The 18649-nt window shown below is 38.4% G+C and overlaps 1 protein-coding gene across 30 annotated transcripts in view; it reads right to left on the bottom strand.

The window, feature by feature from the left end:
* TRIP12 (thyroid hormone receptor interactor 12) overlaps positions 1-18649 on the bottom strand; it is a 166499-nt gene that overhangs the window by 102796 nt on the left and 45054 nt on the right. The window lies entirely within an intron of this gene.

The raw sequence follows: 18649 nt of genomic DNA, 5'->3' as shown, positions 1-18649 counted from the left end.
CTAATTCTACTGTGTTATTTCTCATGCCCTTACTAATACCTTCAATGAACTTCAGAACTTAGCAGGTAAACTCTCGATATTATACCACAAAAAACTAAACAGCATCCAAATCATTTAGAAAACTGATTAAATTTAAGCTCACAAAACTGGCTTAAATTCAACAATGCCCTACCTGGTGCGGTGGCTTATGCCTGTAATCCCAGCACTTTGGGAGGCCAAGGCGGGTGAATCACGAGGCCAGGAGTTCAAGACCAGCCTGGCCAAGACGGTGAAACCCTGTCTCCACTAAAAATACAAAAATTAGCTGGGAGTGGTGGCGTGTGCCTATAATCCCCAGCTACTCAGGAGGCTGAGGCAGAGAACTGCTTGAACCCAGAAGGTGGAAGCTGCAGTGAGCTGAGATCGCACCACCGTACTCCACCATGGGCAACAGAGCGAGATCCCATCTCAAAGAAAAAAATTCAACAATGCCCACACTGATCTCTCCTAAAATTACTTTAAAGTGTGATATTCTCACTGAGGACTGTTTAAAAAATGTATTTAAAACAATAATAAAATATTGATCTTTAACTGTCCCTTCTGCTTATCTGTTTAGCCCATGGAACTTAATACATTTTCTGTAAAGACGAGTAAATATTTTCAGCTTCCTGGGCAATATTGTATGTCAAAAAAACAGGTACAGAAAATTCTCAAACAAACGAGCATGGCTACGCTCCAGTCAAAATTTTATTTACAAAACAGGCAGTGAGCCAGATTCAGCCCATGTGCTATAGTTTTCAACCCTGGCTAACAAGGAATAGACAACCAGATGGTACCATGAAGTGACAATATGGGGCCTCCCAAAATGGAGCTCTATTTTATTATGTCCACTTATAAATTATTAATGTTCAAAACACCGCAAAGTAAATCTCCATAAAATAATGATGTCCAATCTGCAATAGCCAATCAGAACATCACAGTATTCAGAGGTAAAGGAGCCTTGGATGCCTTCTCTTAGCTCATTTTACCACCTCTCTAATTTAGCAAGCCTTAATGCTCAACTTTAGTTTTTATTAAAAGCATAATCTTTTTAAAACCTAGTAAAATTCATATCCACTATAAATAAAATTTGTAAATAGTATAGTAAAATTCGTAACAAACTCTTTTAAACAGCACTAGAATGAGGCCATTTAGTAAATTATAGCCCAAAGATCTGGGGGGGAGAGAGTGTGTGTCTGCGCGTGTGCACGCTCACACATGTTGTCAGGAGCTTCTATAACAACATATGGGTATTCCTAAAAAAAACCTCATGTTTCTGCAAAAGTACTCACTAAAAATAACAGGGCTAATATGTTAAATATAAGATTAGGCTCAGAGCACACAAACCTATCATTTTGTAATGAGCATCCTAGCAAAAACATCATCAATTTTAATAAAAAAATTAAATCTCCAATAAAATTTGCACCAACAAATTCACTTTGGAGTCTTATTTTTGTATTTTCTCCTTTAAGTGTAACTATTTAAAAGACATTTTAAGAAAAGCTTCAAAAAATTAAAAACGTAAGTCTCAGGTGGACTTTCCCGTTTGTTATCCTCTTTATAAACACAGGAGTAAATGGTTTTGAACTTCCTGAGACTGAGACAGTACAAAGTATGGTGGTTTTAGAAACCATTGGATAGCTATTTCTTTCACTCAATCATTTCTGTCAGATCTGCTTTTTTTTTTTTTTGTGGTAATGTCTTCATATATATTACTAATCCTTCCATTTGAATTCCAAGGTCTTTCCCCATTTTCAGTTTATATATTAGCGTTGTGGGAAAAACTGCTTATGAACCAACACTACTTCCACATTATATTGACATCATTTCCCAATTTATCAAGTGTGTATGGGCCAATTCACATTAAAGAAACCAACACTGCAACAGAACAGACTATAATCAACTCTGGGTTACCTGCTTTCAAGATAATCTTGAAGCCTCAAATGTCTCCAAGTGTTAACTTTTAGGCACATAGTATTGACTGTACCCTTTCACATACATTCGTACTGCTATTTAGTCAAATCCTTTATAGTAGTCCACACAATTAAAAAACATCTCTAATCCAGAGGAGATCTAAGAGAGACCTAAACTTTGTATCAAGAGCATGATATTGGTGTGGTGGCTCATGCTTGTGATCCCAGCACTTTGGGAGGTTGAAAGCGGGTGAATTGCTTGAGCTCAGTTCAAGTCCAGCCTGGGCAACGTGGCAAAACCCTGTCTCCACAAAAAATACAAATATTAGCCAGGTGTAGTGGTACACACACCTGTAGTCCTGGCTACTCAGGAGGCTGGGGTGGAGAAGATCACTTGAGCCTGGCACGTCAAAGCTGCAGTGAGCTATGGTTGCACCACTGCACTCTAGCCTGGGAAACAGAGTGAGATCCTCCCTCAGTAAAATAAAAGAAAAGAGCACACTACCATCTTAATATTAGGAAAAATGAAGTGGCTAGTTTTAAGTAGCTAGTTAATTCCTCTTATAGGTGGTGAACTGCCTGAATTTAATTTTTATGCTAGACATATTCACAGCTTATATATTTAATATACTCACAACTTATATGATACGCATATATATAATATACATGCACATATTACCATATTTGGTAACACATGCATGTAATATTACATAATATATGTATATTAATATTACATAATATACATGCATGTGTTACCAAATATAAATGGATCATGGGTTTAATTACATCTCTAAATTTGTTTGTGTATGTGTATACAGGCATATTTTTATGCTTTTCTACTTTAAATACACAATTATAACATTATAGTTTTGTCTTCTAAAAATCAGGTATTTTCTTTCAAATGCTGAAGGGCCACTGATTTTCAGTAATTAATGGTGGAAAGTTAACTTTAAATAAAAAACTCACTAATGTTCCCTGTATAATGTACCATTTTTCTATTTCTATCACAAAAAGAAGCTTGATTAGTCTGACCAATGTTCCTGTCTAAATAGCAAAACTACTGCCCCTAGGAAGCATTCTGAAAACATACACTGGGAAGCAGGGTTGCTATTCGTATTTAGCAGGTATGGGTTAGAAGTAAAGATAGGCAATATCCAGAACAAAAAGACCCAACGAAGAACTGTCCCAGGCCCCATATTATTTCAAAAGGTCTTGGTATTAAAACCTTATTAAAAACTCTAAAAATGTGGCAGTGACACAGGTGAAAAACATGCTTGCAATTTCTCAGATTCATTTTGCACAGTTCTTACATATTAAATTTTCCAGGAATGCATGAGTCAATAAATGATTATACTATTTTTTTTGCAGCTTTATCAAGAGTCAGGCACAATTTTTAATGTCTACGATGAAAATGCGGCTTATAAGTCTATTGCTGTAGTTGTCACATTGACTCCAAATACAGATGCACTATAATTTTGTGTCTGTATTTGTCCAAAAAAGTGTCCAAACATTTGCCTATTGAGATGTTATTTTTGTTAGCAACTACTTTCCCTTTTGTTTATCTTTGTAAAATGCTAATACATCAATATTTCTAAACTGTGTATACAGGCATTTTATTTATTTCTTCATTTACTTGAAGACATTAAAAGAGCATAATAAGACATTTATATGATATACATTATAGACAGGGAGGACTGCATCTGATAGAGTTGAGAACCACTGTACTAAGCCACTCATTTCAAAAGATGTTAGGTTTGCCACTAACAAATACATGCAAGTCACAACGGGGCATTTAATATGCGTAACATATAATCTAGTTCCTGTCCTCAATGAGGTCAAAGTCTCATAAAACAAAGTAATCTACCAAGTACTCTCCACAGACGTTTCCAACAAATACTTTTAGCAGGAGAATGTAAGCTTTATAGGCCATACTACTTAAACCTGGCCCTGAAGGATGAAAAGCTGAGGAAAAGCTTTCAAGTCAAAAGCAGAATATAGGCAAAGGTAAGAGGCAGGAAATTATAAAACCCACACAGCAACTGGCAAATGATATAAATTGCCCTGAACATGGAGATACATCAGAAAATAAGGATGAAAGGATGCTAAGTTCACCACTATGCAACTCATTCATGTAACCAAAAACTACCTGTACCCAGAAAGCTACTGAAATAAAAAAGTATATAAACACACAGGTTTTTTTTTTTCTCTTAACTGTATGTGTTTATACACTTTAAAGAAACAAGCAAACAAAAAGGATAGACTAGGGCCAGACAGGGAAGGTTTCTAAATGCCTGTGGAAGGGCCTAGTAGATTTCTGTCCTTCATAATGGTTTACAGTTAAGAGACTGACAGGTTTAGATGCAGTGAAGCAAAAGGAATGAATGTTTACATCCAACCATCTGGCTGTATCATGCTTATATTACTGTGGAAGAGAAAAGAAGGCAGAAGGATTGAATGGATCAAAACTGTGGGAAAAGGACCCCCAAAAGGGTACCTTACAGCTTAACTTGCTTTTGCTTCCACATTTCAGAAAGTAGTTAGCTAGGAGAGTTGGGAATGGGTAGGTAGAAACACTAAGGTAATTAAAAGGTGACTCGAGAGAGCTTACTACTGAGTATCTCATGAACTATACACTGACTTTCATAAATACCTAGCTAAAAATTTCAGATGACCACTGGATAAAGATTAAGGTGCTAATTATGTAATAAGCATTACATTAAGCTTACATTATCTAACTTGATCCTCCAATGATACCCAAGGCAGGTATTATTCCCATTCTAAGGATGTAGGAAGTGAGGTTTGCCATACATGGCCTCTAGGCAGGAAAGGTAAATTTGGGCCCAGGGATTAAACCCCCTAAACCTGCAACACCACAGCTGTAACTAGGGACTCCGTGGTCAATGTTAAAGGTCTATTAACTATCAAGCTTTTCCTACCCATGCCTGTATTTCTGTCCCTAATTGTATACAGGACAAAATAATTTTTTTTTTTTTTTTTGGAGACAGAGTCTTACTCGGTCACCCAGGTTAGAGGGCAGTGGCGTGATCTCGGCTCACTGCAACCTCTGCCTCCTAGGTTGAAGCAATTCTCCTGCCTCAGCTGCCTGAGTAGCTGGGACTAGATACCTGCCACCATGCTCGGCTAATTTTTATATTTTTAGTAGAGACAGGGTTTCACTATGTTGGCCAGGCTGGTCGCAAACTCCTGACTTCAAGTGATCCTCCCGCCTTAACCTCCAGTAGTGCTGGGATTACAGGTGTGAGCCACTGTACCTGGCCAAAATAAATGTCTGAAGACTTTAGCAATAGTATATGAGAAAAATGGAGGAAAACACCACTGTTAATCTTCTAAAAAGGAGCCCTCTGCTTTCTTTTGCTCTCTGTATTACAGCCTTCCAAATGTGATACAAAAGCTTGCTGTTCAGTCCAGTGTATGTATTTTTAAATGACACTGAACCCTTTTAGGAGGGCATTCCAAGACTGGGAAAGCTTTTTAAAAGTGGTTTGGAATATCAGAAGAATGAAAGCAAATCCTCAGTGAAGGATACGAGATAATCAGCTATGGTAGCTGACAACTTCTTATGGGTTTCCAGTATGCTTATGATGCGACTTTGACTCAGTTCCAAACTTGATTAAAACAAGTCATACTGCGAAGAAAAGTACTAATATAAAACATACAGGCTATTGCTTTGTAGGCTCAGGAAAAAATTTAACACAGGTACTATTAAGATTCAAATGTTTCTAACTTCCAACCACCGAAAACTAGCCTTTGCTTTTCCTTAGACCAAGGCAACCAGACCAGTGTTGAACATGGCACCATAAATCTTGTCTCCTGACCCCAAGGCCTGATGGGACAGGCTAGTTTCAGAATTACCAATGCAGCAGGCACACGTCTCCACAGCTAAAACTGCAAGCTGCCTGATTATAGCAGTAAGATTTACTATTACTGTAAAGACCAAGTTACAAATTACCCAATCAAGTTACCCAGCCAATTCTAGTATAAATACATTTACTTATTTATTTATCTATGAGTGAGTGAGTGAGTGAGTGAGTGAGTGAGACAGGGTCTCTAGTCCAGGATAGAGTACAGTGGCATAAACTTGGCTCACTGTAGCCTCAACTTCGCAAGCTTAGGTGATCCTCCCACCTCACCCTCCCAAGTAATTTGGACTACAGACACGTACCACCACACCTGGCTAATTTACTGTATTTTCAGTAGAGACAGGGTTTTGCCATTTTGCCTAGGCTGCTCTCAAACTACTGGACTCAAACAGTCTGTCTGCTTTAGCCTCCCAAAGTACTGAGATTACAGGCATGAGACACCATGCCCAACTAATTCTAGTATAAATATTCTTAAAAAGTGGCTGAATTTCAGTCATTTAGAAGCATTAAACTATTTTCACATCATATCATGTCTCCCCACAACATTCTCCTCCTCCCAAACAAGAAGCAGTTTGAACTTGCTTCTGACTGAACAAAGGAGAGGATAAAAAAGAGACAGGAAAGAAGAAAAAATTAAAGAATATAAAAGGAAGGAACTCACACTGGTTTAACAGAATAAAGAAAACACATGGGGCCAGTGGCTAAGTTTCACTAAGCAGGCTTTAGGGAAACAAACTATCACAGAGATGCAAATAAGAATGCAAAGTAATGTATAAACATCCTGTGATAGCTACCTCTCAAGAATATTCCATTTTTCCTTTTTCGAGATGCAAGGTAGGATGGTACTTGTCGAACCACTTGGAAGCACAGACAGCCATGTGACTTGCTTCAGCCAACGCAATGTGAATAGAAATCAATCACTGCTAGGGGGAAGTTTTGGAGAGCCACAGTGCAGTTTACCATATTCTCTTGTTTGGCAACACATCAAGGCATCTGAATATCTGAATGTGTAGACAAGGAGCAGAGCTTGCTGCTGATCCAAGACAGACAAATTTTTTAGTGGCTAGATTATAATTACTACTCTAGGAGATGTTTTTTCCTACATCATAATCTAGCCCACTTTGCTACACAGCCGATTTTAACAATGCCGTATTTCAACCCTTCCTTACTCCAATCATGTTTTTATCATTTCCGTAAAAAAGAAAGTCACATTACTGTGTCTAGAAATTCCAAGGAAACAAATATCCTCTTCTAACACACACTAGTAATTGTTGAACACCTATTGCTTGGCAGCAAATTAAAACATGACACACAAAAATTTGAAATAAAACCCAAACTGTAAAAGGAATTAATGAGTCCACATGCCAAAGACAAATATAGTTGACATATACCACACCTGCTTCGCAACTGTTGCTTCAGCCTCAGAGCCCAGATCAATGAGGTCATCTCTAGAAATGTTTTTCATCTGACTCTAATAACCTGTATCCCCATTTCCCCTACTAGGCTGGATTGCTTTTTGGGTTCTTTCCCTGGTAGGAAAAGAAAACCCTACCCTACCTTCATTTCTATAACTACTATAGAGCACGGTGCTTACTAACATGATGTTTTCTACATGTGAATGAATACAATCTTATACTGATACTGTATACCGCAGAACTCTAAAATCCAAAAGAGGCATTATTAAACTAGCACATGCATTATCTCCAGAATTGGAACAACAGTGGAATAATCAATCCTAGGAAAGGCTAAGCATCAACACAACTCTAAAGAACTACTAAGGAATTTAAACTTATCAGAACATTAATACACGCATACTCTTTGCTCTTCTCCACCTGTCCATCTTTCTCTATAAGGCACGGACACAGCAGTTGGCAACGTCAGATTCACATCTTCCCATCTTTGTCAGCAGAAAGTAAAAAGCTAAAGCTTCCAACTTTTCTCATCTTGATCATGTGACCGCACCAAGCTTATTGCTGTGCTCAGAAAGAGGGAGTACTGTAGATTCCCCTAGCTTTTGCAAAAGGTTAAGGGATAGCTAACAGGAGCCAGGCACAGTGGCTCATGCCTATAATCCCAGCACTCTGGGAGGCTGAGATGTGTGGATCACCTGAAGTCAGGAGTTCGAGACCAGCCTGGCCAACAAAGTGAAACCCTGTCTCTACTAAAAATACAAAATATTAGCTGGATGTGGTGGCAGGCGCCTGTAATCCCAGCTACTAGGGAGGCTGAGGCAGGAGAACTGTTTGAACCCAGGAGGCAGAGGCGGCAGTGAGCCAAGATCGTGCCTCTGCACTCCAACCTAGGCAACAAGAGTCATAAAAATAAAAAAAAAATAAAAAAAAAAGGAAAAGCTAACAGGATCAGAGTAAAACTATATTAGAACAGAGTAACTACCAATCAAAATGCATGGAAAACCATTCCACAAGACTGCTGTTTTAAGGAGAGGTGCTGTGCAGAACAAAAACCATGGTTTTATTATTTATTGCCACCTCCAGGAAAATGGTGTAATGTTTTCAATAATTCAAAATGAAAGAGGACTTGATCTAGCTTAAGATGATGAGAGGCCTAAAAGTTAAGTCTTAAGAAAAGGCACAGGGAGAGAAATAAACATGTGTACAAAGAGATGGTGAGATCTGTCTGGACAGAAATGACATGGTAGGGAGAAGCAGTGACACAGTAAGGACAGATGAACAGAGAGAAAGCAGCCAGACAGACCCTGAGTCTGTAGTTCCTGGGAATCTCCAAAATATTACAATACTTTGGGATTTGCATATGATTTCTAAGACTAGAAAAGAATACAAACTACACTGAAATGGAAACTTCTGAATGGATCTTGAAAGACTGGCAGAATTTCAGTAAGGTAAGGTCTAGAACACAGAGGGCAAGCATTTTAAAAGGAAAATGGCATGATCAAAATTACTAAAGAAGGAAATTACAAAATAATAAATGGTAATTATTTTATTAAGACTAGTGTAAAAACTACTAAATTTTAGTCTCTGAAACCAGTAGATATAAATTAAGTTTGGCACTTTACTTTTTTTTTGCAGTATTATACTTCTTTCAAAAATCATGAAAAGGAAAGTTAAATTGACTGGTACACTGACAGCTTATCCTGAGTGTGGCTTCATTATTCCACTAAAAACTTCCCAATCTGGCTAGGTGTGATAGCTCACACCTATAATCCAAGCATTACGGGATCCTGCTGCTGAGGCGGGAGGATCACTTCAGCTCAGCCTGGCCAATGTGGTGGAACCCTGTCTCTACTAAAAATACATTTGGCAGGTGTGGTGGTGCACACCTGTAGCCCCAGATACTTGGGAGGCTGAGGCAGGAGGATCATCTGAGTCCAAGACGAGGAAGTTGCAGTGAGCCAAGATCACACCACTGCACTTCAGCCTGGGCAACAGAGCAAGACAGTGTCTCCCCTCCCCCAGAAAAAGGAAAGAAAACATCCTAATCCAAACACAAATATGGTTTCCTCCTAATTTTCTTTACAACATTAGAAAATTTTAAAACATTAGTAATATGGTTTAGATGTTTGTCCTATCCAAATCTCATGCTGAAACGCTGGAGATGGGGCCTGATGAGAGGTGTCTGAATCACTGGGGCGGATGGAACCCTCATGAATGGCTTAATGCTAATCTCCTTGGTGGTGAATGAATTCTTGTTCTGAGTTCACTTGAGATCTGGTTGTTTAAAAGTGTGTGTGTGTGCCCCCCTCCTCACCCTCTGCTCCCACTCTTGCCATGTGATATGCTGGCTTTGCTTTTCTGCTGATTTTAAGCTCCCTGAGACCCTCACCAGAAGCAGATGCCAGCACCACACTTTCTGTACACCCTGTAGAACCATGAAGCAATCAGACCTCTTTTCTTTATAAATTACCCAGTCTCAGGTATTCTTTTATAGCAATGTGGAACCCTAATACAATTTAAAATTAGAAAATATAAAAACAAAGTATAAGGAAAATCAATAATCCTAGTATAATCAATTTATAAATTATATGCAAATGAAAGTAGTCTTATAAAAGACAACTTTTTAGAAGAGTACATTAACCTAGCTTAAAGTAGTACTAGAACAAGTTCACAATGATAATGAGAATGTTCAGGTGCAGCATCATTTGCTATGGGAAAAACCTGAAACCACAACATGATGAAAGAGGAGTGATTATATATAACTGATATAGCCACATAACGGAAAAGTGTACAGCTATTAAAAATAATATAGTTTTATTGACATATACAGATATGGACACATTAAAAAAATGCCTACATTAAGGCCAGGTGCAGTGACTCATGCCTGTAATGCCAGCACTTTGGCAGGCCAAGGCAGAAGGAGTGCTTCAGGCCAGGAGCTTGAGATCAGTCTGGGCAACATAGTGAGACCCCCATCTCTATTTTTAAAAAAGAAGAGTCTGGGTGCAGTGGCTCATGCCTGTAATCCCAGCACTTTGGGAAGCCAAGAAAGATCACTTGAGCCCAGGACTTTGAGACCAGCCTGGCCAATATAGCAAAACCCTGTCTCTACTAAAAATACAAAAATCAGCCAGGTGTGGTGGTGGGCACCTATAGTCCCAGCTATTCAGAAGGTTGAAGCAAGAGAATTGCTTGAACCTGGGAGGCAGAGGTTGCAGTGAGCCAAGATCCCACCACTGCACTCCAGTCTGGGTGACAGAGTGACACTGTCTCCAAAAAAGAAAGATAAAATTACCTATGATACCAGTTAGTGAAGACAGCAGGTCACATTATAGTATGTAAAGTGATTCTATCCTTAAAAAGAAATGAACCAAAATACAAATACAAAGCAGTCAAAAATGTCCTCTTACTCAAAAATCTTCCTGTCTTTTAAGACTCTGTTCAAGTCTGCATTTTCTATAAACTCAAGTATCCCTATAAACTTACAGGACTTATAAGACTCAAGTCTACTTTTCTTACGAGTGTATGTCATTTATCTTCTAATGGGTAATTCCTGCCTTGTCAACTATTTTAAAGATTCTTCAAGATTGACTTATACTTCTCCAAGTCAACCTTTAGGGACTAGGACTATAGTTTTTATACAATAAACTGATAAATGTCAGCTAAACCAATTAAAAAGTCAGTTCTCCTGTACAGTGGGAAAAAAGAAGGCTAGTAACAAAAAAATAAAAGAAGAGGAGAATGCATCAAAAAGTATTCTCAACCAGACTAACTCCTTAAATCTACTTTTTCAATGTGACCTCATTACTACAGAAACAGCAATAAAACAAGAATAAGGGTTTTCTTCCTTATCAAATTAGCAGAAAAGTGCAAAATGGAGATAATGTGAGTAGGACAACGAGAAAACACTCTTTTCACTGATGATGATAATGTGAACAGGAAGTAAAACATTAATGCACAGCAAAATTCATCATAAAAAATTCCTTTGGACCGAGCAATTTCACTTCAGGGAACCTATCCTCAAGAGGTATCTGAAATGTGAACAACTGCAGCATAAGCAAAAAGTTGTTCCCCTACACCTGCCAAACTATCCAAAAACTGAAAAAAGTAGCCGTGGAAAATACTGTGTATTCATTCAGCGAATTATTTGGCCACCATTTGTAAATGATACGAAAAGATCATAATGACATAAGCAGTGTTAATATTAGGGTATTGAGAAAAAAAGAGTAGGATACCAAACTGTGTGCAAAGTGTTATCAAGTGTACAGATAAAAACGTTAACACACTTTCTCTGAATGGTCATTTTCTTTTGTACGTTTCTGTATCCCAATCCTTTGAAATAGTTTTAAGTGAAAACACAAGTCTATTTCTATGCAATTAATGGGAGTTTAAAAAAATCTCTGCTCCAAAAATGTAAAAATAATGATAAAAGGCCATATCCTCTATTTCTCACAATTGAGTTTTACTGAGAAATAAATAATTATTAAAACTTTGCAGGCAAATTTTTTGATGGGGTGAGAAGCAGCAACTGTATTTAGGCATTTCCTCTCATCATTCAAAAATTTCAGACAGATTATAGTCAAATGTAAAAATGGACCCATAACAAAGCAGAGGAAAAATTTATTCTTAGCATGGAGAAGGCAAAAGAAGAAAAACAGAGTTGGTAGACTTAATTATCTAATTTTTGAAAGTTGTATAAATTAAAATAAACCATAAAAAAGTAATAAAACCAGAAAAAAAATTATCCATGTTAGTGAAGGGCCTAAGAATAAGTATCACATAATAAATTCACATAAAGGGCCCTAAAAATAAGTATCACACACTGGGGTCTGTTGGGGGAAACAGGGGAGGGACAGTGGGGGGTGGGGAGTTGGGGAGAGATAGCATGGGGAGAAATGACAGATATAGGTGAAGGGGAGGAAGGCAGCAAATCACGCTGCCATGTGTGTACCTATGCAACAATCTTGCATGTTCTTCACATGTACCCCAAAACCTAAAATGCAACAACAACAAAAATTGTTCAGAAACTATATGGATTTCCCTATAAGATTCCTGCTGTTGTTGTGGAAAAGGATGCAGTATTTATTCCAGCAGGGTGGGATAATAATAAGAAAATAGGAATATTACATGAAAATTTTCAAACATTAAAAGCAGAAGATAATTTTGAAGACATAACTAAACCACCTGTTTGAAAGTTAGTACATGAGAAAGAAATTATGGCAGAAGATGATCAAGTGTTTTTGTTTTTTATTTTTATTTATTTATTTATTTGTTTGTTTAAAGATGGGGTTTCACCATGTTGGTCAGGCTGGTCTTGAATTCTCAACCTCAGGTGATCCGCCCGCCTTGGCCTCCCAGAGTGCTGGGATTACAGGCATGAGCCACCGCGCCCGGCCAGATGATCAAGTGTTTCTTAGGAAGCTACAGTCCCTTTTAGCAAAGCAACCACCAACTGCAGCTGGAAGGCCTGTGAATGCCTCACCAGGAGTCCCAGGAGGCTTCCCTCGAACACCAAATAGATCTGTGTCATCCAATGTTGCCAGCGTGTCACCCGTCCCTGCTGGGTCAAAAAAAATTGATCCAAACATGAAAGCTGGAGCTACAAGTGAAGATGTCCTGGCAAATTTCTTCAACAGTTTATTGAGTAAAAAGACTGGCTCTCCAGGAGCCCCTGGTGTGCGTGGTGGTAGCCCTGCAGGTGGGGCTGGAGGTGGAAGCAGTGATTTACCACCATCCGCCAAAAAGTCAGGCCAGAAGCCTGTCTTAGATGTTCATGCAAAACTAGACAGAATCACACGAAAACCAGTTACAGTTTCTCCCACAACACCTACATCTCCTACAGAAGGAGAAGCTTCTTGATACCAAATAAAGCCATTTATTCAGTTTTCTGGGATAATGTAAACATGCCTCTGCCTTTTCCTTCAAAAATGGAGTTAGAAAGCTAGTGTGCTTCTTCAGATGGACTAAATCTATGTCTTGTGTGTGTGTGTGGTTGCCCGTTTTTTAGAAGGAGCTATACAGAAGAAAAATTATTCTACATTATGTAGGATTGCTATTTGCATTGCCATTTTGCATAAGGAAGTGATTTTTGATTTTGAAAATCTCAAAACTTTCAGATCTAAAATACAACCATGTGATCGATCATATTCTAAAGGCTATTTAAAACATGTAAAAGAGTTTGGGAGAAGGGCAGAAAACATGCAATTTGGGCATTTGACTGACTTGTAAGTCTAAGCATATTTTAGTTATAACTACTAAAATCATTTAAAAAAATTTGTCAGTTTTGCTGACAGAAAAAAAATTGTCAGATTTTGCACACCAACATAAATGTACCACCACACGCGAAAACGCTGAGAGAACTATCAGCTACTGTTTGAGACACTAGTCATTGTCTGAGTCACTGATCTGTATGTTGTTATCAAAATATGATTTAGAAATATTGGTTAAGGTGTTTCTTTAACTGAGAAAAAAAGCACACTGCCTAAATGTGTACAAGAAAAATGCAGGTTATTAAAATATAAAGAGGTAACAATCTCTGGATTTGTCTATACACATATATGTATTTGGCTTTGCCTTAAACACCCCTTTTTTGTTCGTGACTTTGAACTGTAATCGGTTAATAAAGTATTTATTCTCTGCAAAAAATAAATAAGTATCTCCAAAGTTAGACAAAAGACATTAACAAACAGCTCAGAAAATAAATAAAAATGGCCACAGAGCAAAATTTTCCACCCTACAGTAATCGAAGAAATGCTAACTTTAAGAGATTTTTTTCCCCACAAACCTTTTTTTTTTTTTAAAGGGTATGCTCTATTGACTAGGATTTGGCAAAATGAGCACTCTTACAAAGTAGCAGAAGTACTAAATTGGCCGAAGATTTCTGAAAGACAATTTAGCAATCTGTTAAGTCTTCAAAATATTCATACCATTTTCAAGAGTTTGACTTGATAAAACCAGCTCGCATTCAAATACAATAGGCATAAGCAATATTTTTTACAGCAAAAATCTGAGGAAAAAACCTAGAAGCCCAAATTTGAATCGTGGGCTTTTAAAGAAAATCACAGAGCCACTTTAAATTACCTCAGGGAAGAACATTACAGAATTCCAAGAAAATACATCTAGTGATAACTTTATCCCTATTATTTGCATGCTGCAAGTATAAATATATTAATCTCTGAACGTGGAATTTTGAAAAGAAAAAAAAACTACACAAATGGAAAAGACTATAGAACACAGAATAGAAATATTAACCATGGTTACCTCTGAGTGGTAGGATTAAAATTATTTTCTCTCTCTTTTTTTTTTTTTTTTTAAGGCAGAGTTTCACTCTTGTTACCCAGGCTGGAGTGCAATGGCGTGATCGCAGCTCACCGCAACCTCCGCCTCCTGGGTTCAGGCAATTCTCCTGCCTCAGCCTCCAAGTAGCTGGGACTACAGGCACATGCCACCATGCCCAGCTAATTTTTTGTATTTTTAGTAGAGACAGGGTTTCACCATGTTGATCAGGATGGTCTCGATCTCTTGACCTCATGATCCACCCGCCTCAGCCTCCCAAAGTGCTGGGATTACAGGCTTGAGCCACCGCGCCCAGCCCGGATTAAAATTATTTTCTTTAATTTTCCTGAAGCTTCCCAATTTTCTATTCTCAATATGCACTATTTATATAATAAAATCAATGTTGAAGACACTACTATCACTAAAGCAATCTTAAAGTTGCTATGAAGTTAAATTCAATCCTACCACTGGCATTTGAAAAAGACAAGAAAAAGCACATGGTATAATAAAAACACTACTTTTGCCAAGAGGGAGGTGGTAGCCTACAAATACCTGTGCTAGAACTGGAAAAGGCTAGGCAGTATCCCTGAGAGCAAGCCAACAGAAAAGCAGTGGAAGGGAGTGATTTCCTACAGAAGAAAAAGAGAACAGAAAAGAGAAGAACAGCTACAATCCAAAAAATTAAGAGGAAAGAGGAAAAGAAAAATAATAGAAGAGGAGTAAGATGTCTAGTTCAACTATGGATAGTTATGAAGGCTGTGTGAAAAGCAGAGCAGAGGGAAAATTAGGAGAGATTAAACATATCCTCAGACTCCACTTTAATTTATTGTAAGAATGAATTTAAACTATTTTAAAAAAGAAGCTATCTTGATTTGGGACAAAGGCACAAGTGGTCACTGGAAGGAAGTTACACAAAGAAGACAGCTCAATGCAGGTTTAGAAGAAAACAGAGTGGGTCAAAAATGAATTAATGCACAAATCCTAGAAGGGAAAACTGCTACTGAAATTCAAAACTAAAGTTTATGCCCTCTTTGAACTTCCTCATCATATGGATCCAGTGGACTGCAGTGAAATAGCCTGACTTTAGAGTCGAGGTCTTGAACCATGTCCTAACTACATACTAGCTATATAAAGTTGAGCAAGCTTCCACATTTACAAGAGAGGGTAAATATTTACTGCGGAGTTTCTGAGTTTCAACCGAAAAAAATGTGTAATAATTTTTTAAACTTAAAACGCTCCATTAATGCTGTTGTGTAGCTCCTATTATTATCATTAGTTGAATCACTGTTATCACTATAATACCTTCATAGGGACAAGTCCACCATTTTCAGGAAACGAAGGCCACAATGACAACATTTCACTTGGGAAAGCTGAACGAGTCACATGAAGAGAATAAAGATATAGTTGTAATTGTTCTCTCCCAATTAATCCCAATCCTCTCACTCCCAAAAATCCCTGGAAAGGTTCTGAGAGATTAGACAGTTGATAGAATGGTACACTCTACATGGGTTTCAAAAGTCAATCTGGGTCGGTGTGGTGGCTCACACCTATAATCCCAACACTTTGGGAGGCTGAGGTGGGTGGATCACCTGAGGTCAGGAACTCAAGACCAGCCTCACCAATACAGTGAGCTGATCGTGCCACTGCACTCCCTCCTGGCAACAGAGCAAGATTTCACGATTAGCTCAAACTACATGAAGTATAAGATTTGTCATTCTTCAAATCTAATTTGAGTTCCATCTCCATTACAACTTTGAGTTACTTAAACCAACACATCTTAACTGCTAGTATTAACCAATTCCATTTATGTCCCACTATTGATTGACTGAGACAAGGTCTGGTTCTGTCACCCAGGCTGGAATGCAGTGGCCTACCTAGTCACAGTTCATTGAAACCTTGAACTCCTAGGCTCAAGCAGTCCTCCCAGATGAGCCTATGTAGCTAGAAATACCAGTGTGTTCCACCGTGCCAACCTAATTTATTTTTTTGTAGAAAAATACATGTCTTCCAATGACATATGATGTGTATTGCAATGTTGCCCAGGATGGTCTCGAACTCCTGGCCACAAATGATCATCCCACCTCAGCCTTCTCAAGTACTGAGATTACGGGTGCCAGTCACAGTGCTTAGCCTTACTCATTTTTTAAAATACGTACTAGGTTGGTGCAAAAGTAATTATGATTCTTGCCATTTAAAAAAATTCCAAAAACCATAATTACCTTTGCGTCAACCTAAATACATACCCGGGCATACTGGCAGGCACCTATAGTCTCAACTGCTCACAATGCAGTGAGCTATGATTGTATCACTGCACTTCAGCCAGGACAACAGAGAGAGACTGTCTCTAAAAATAAAATGAAAACATAATGCAATTTAAAAACTTTTTTAGGCCAGGCCCATGGCTTACACCTGTAATCCCAGCACTTTGGGAGGCCAAGGCAGGTGGATCACAAGGTCAAGAGTTCAAGACCAATCTGGCCAAAATGGTAAAACCCTATCTCTACTGAAAATACAAAAATTAGCCAGGTATGATGGCAGGCGCCTATAATCCCAGATACTTGAGAGGCTGAGGCAGGAAAATCGCTCCACCCACAGCGACCTCTGCCTCCCGGGTTCAAGCTATTCTCCTGCCTCAGCCTCCCGAGTAGCTGGGACTACAGGCACATGCCACTACACCGGCTACTTTTTTGTATTTTAGTAGAGACGGGGTTTCACCGTGTTGCCTAGGCTGTTCTCAAAGTCCTGAGCTAAGGCGACCCGCCCGTTTTGTCCTCCCAAACTGCTGGGATTACAGGTATGAGCCACCACTCCCGGCCCACACAGTTTTATAAGACAGAAGAAACATCAATAGTAACCAATGTCAACAGTACATATTGTAAGTGTGGAATTATTACGTTTTTCTTTTTAGTTTTCTGTATATTCAAAATAATCTAAAATGAATTAACACTTTAATTGCAGGAGGAATAATGTTTTAAAATCAGCTGTATAAAGTTGAGTATGGCGCCTCTGAAGAATTACCTGAATGTAAAAAACAAAAATTTTCAGAACAGAGCTCTACACTAACCATAAGTGCTAAGAGCTTAGCATGCTAAACTACTGATGTTTACCAGTAATCCTATGAAATCGATATCCACACTATGTAGACTGAAAAGCTGTGGTTTCCTGAAACTCTTAACAAAAGACACACAGCTATTTAATGGCAGAGGCAGAAATAACACACAAAGGCTAGGCATGGTGGCTCAAACTTATAATCCCCAAATCTCAGCACTTTGAGAGGCAGGCAGATTACTTAAGATCAGGAGTTGGAGATCAGCCTAACCAACATGGTGAAACACCATCTCTACTAAAAATACAGAAATTAGCAGGGTGTGATGTTGCGAGCCTGTAATCACAGCTACTCGGGAGGCTGAGAGGCAGGATTATCACTTGAACTTGGGAGGTGGAGGTTGCAGTCAGCTGATATCATGCCATTGCACTCCACCCTGGGAGACAAAGACTCTGTCTTCCCCCCACAAAAAAAAAAAAAAAAGAAAAGAAAGAAAAAGAAATCACATACAAACCTGCCCTAGTCCAAAGTCCCTATGCTTAACCACTTAAATAGTCTGATAAGAGCATGATGTGTTTTGATTTATTCTTTATATTTGACACTAAAAATTTTCTAAATAATTTACTAGATAATATGCATACATGGTTATGCCTCAAACTGCTGTATGAGATAATCCTATTAGAATCTAGCAGCCAGGCGAGGTGACTCGCATGCCTATAATCCCAGTACTTTGGGAGGCAGGTGAATTGTTTGAGGTCAGGAGTTTGAGACCAGCCTCGCCAACATGGTGAAACCACGTCTCTACAAAAAATACAAAAACATTAGCCAGGCGTGATGGTGCATGTCTCTAGTCCCAGCTACTTGGGAGGCTGAGGTGGGAGATTTTTAAGCCTCAGAAGCAGAGGTTACAGTGAGCTGAAATAGTGCCACTGCACTCCAGCCTGGATGACAAGAGTGATAAGATCCTGTGTCAAAAACAAAAACAAAAATATTTAGCCATTATCTATTACAAGCTAAACATAATCAATGTTAGTCCCAAAATTCTTGCCTTGCAAGAAGAGTTCTGAGTATTTTTTACATGGAATGACAGTCCTTGGATTAATC

Source organism: Saimiri boliviensis, chromosome 5, assembly GCF_048565385.1.
Source record: "Saimiri boliviensis isolate mSaiBol1 chromosome 5, mSaiBol1.pri, whole genome shotgun sequence".
NCBI lineage: Eukaryota > Metazoa > Chordata > Mammalia > Primates > Cebidae > Saimiri > Saimiri boliviensis.
This window is presented reverse-complemented; position numbering and strand designations above follow the sequence as displayed.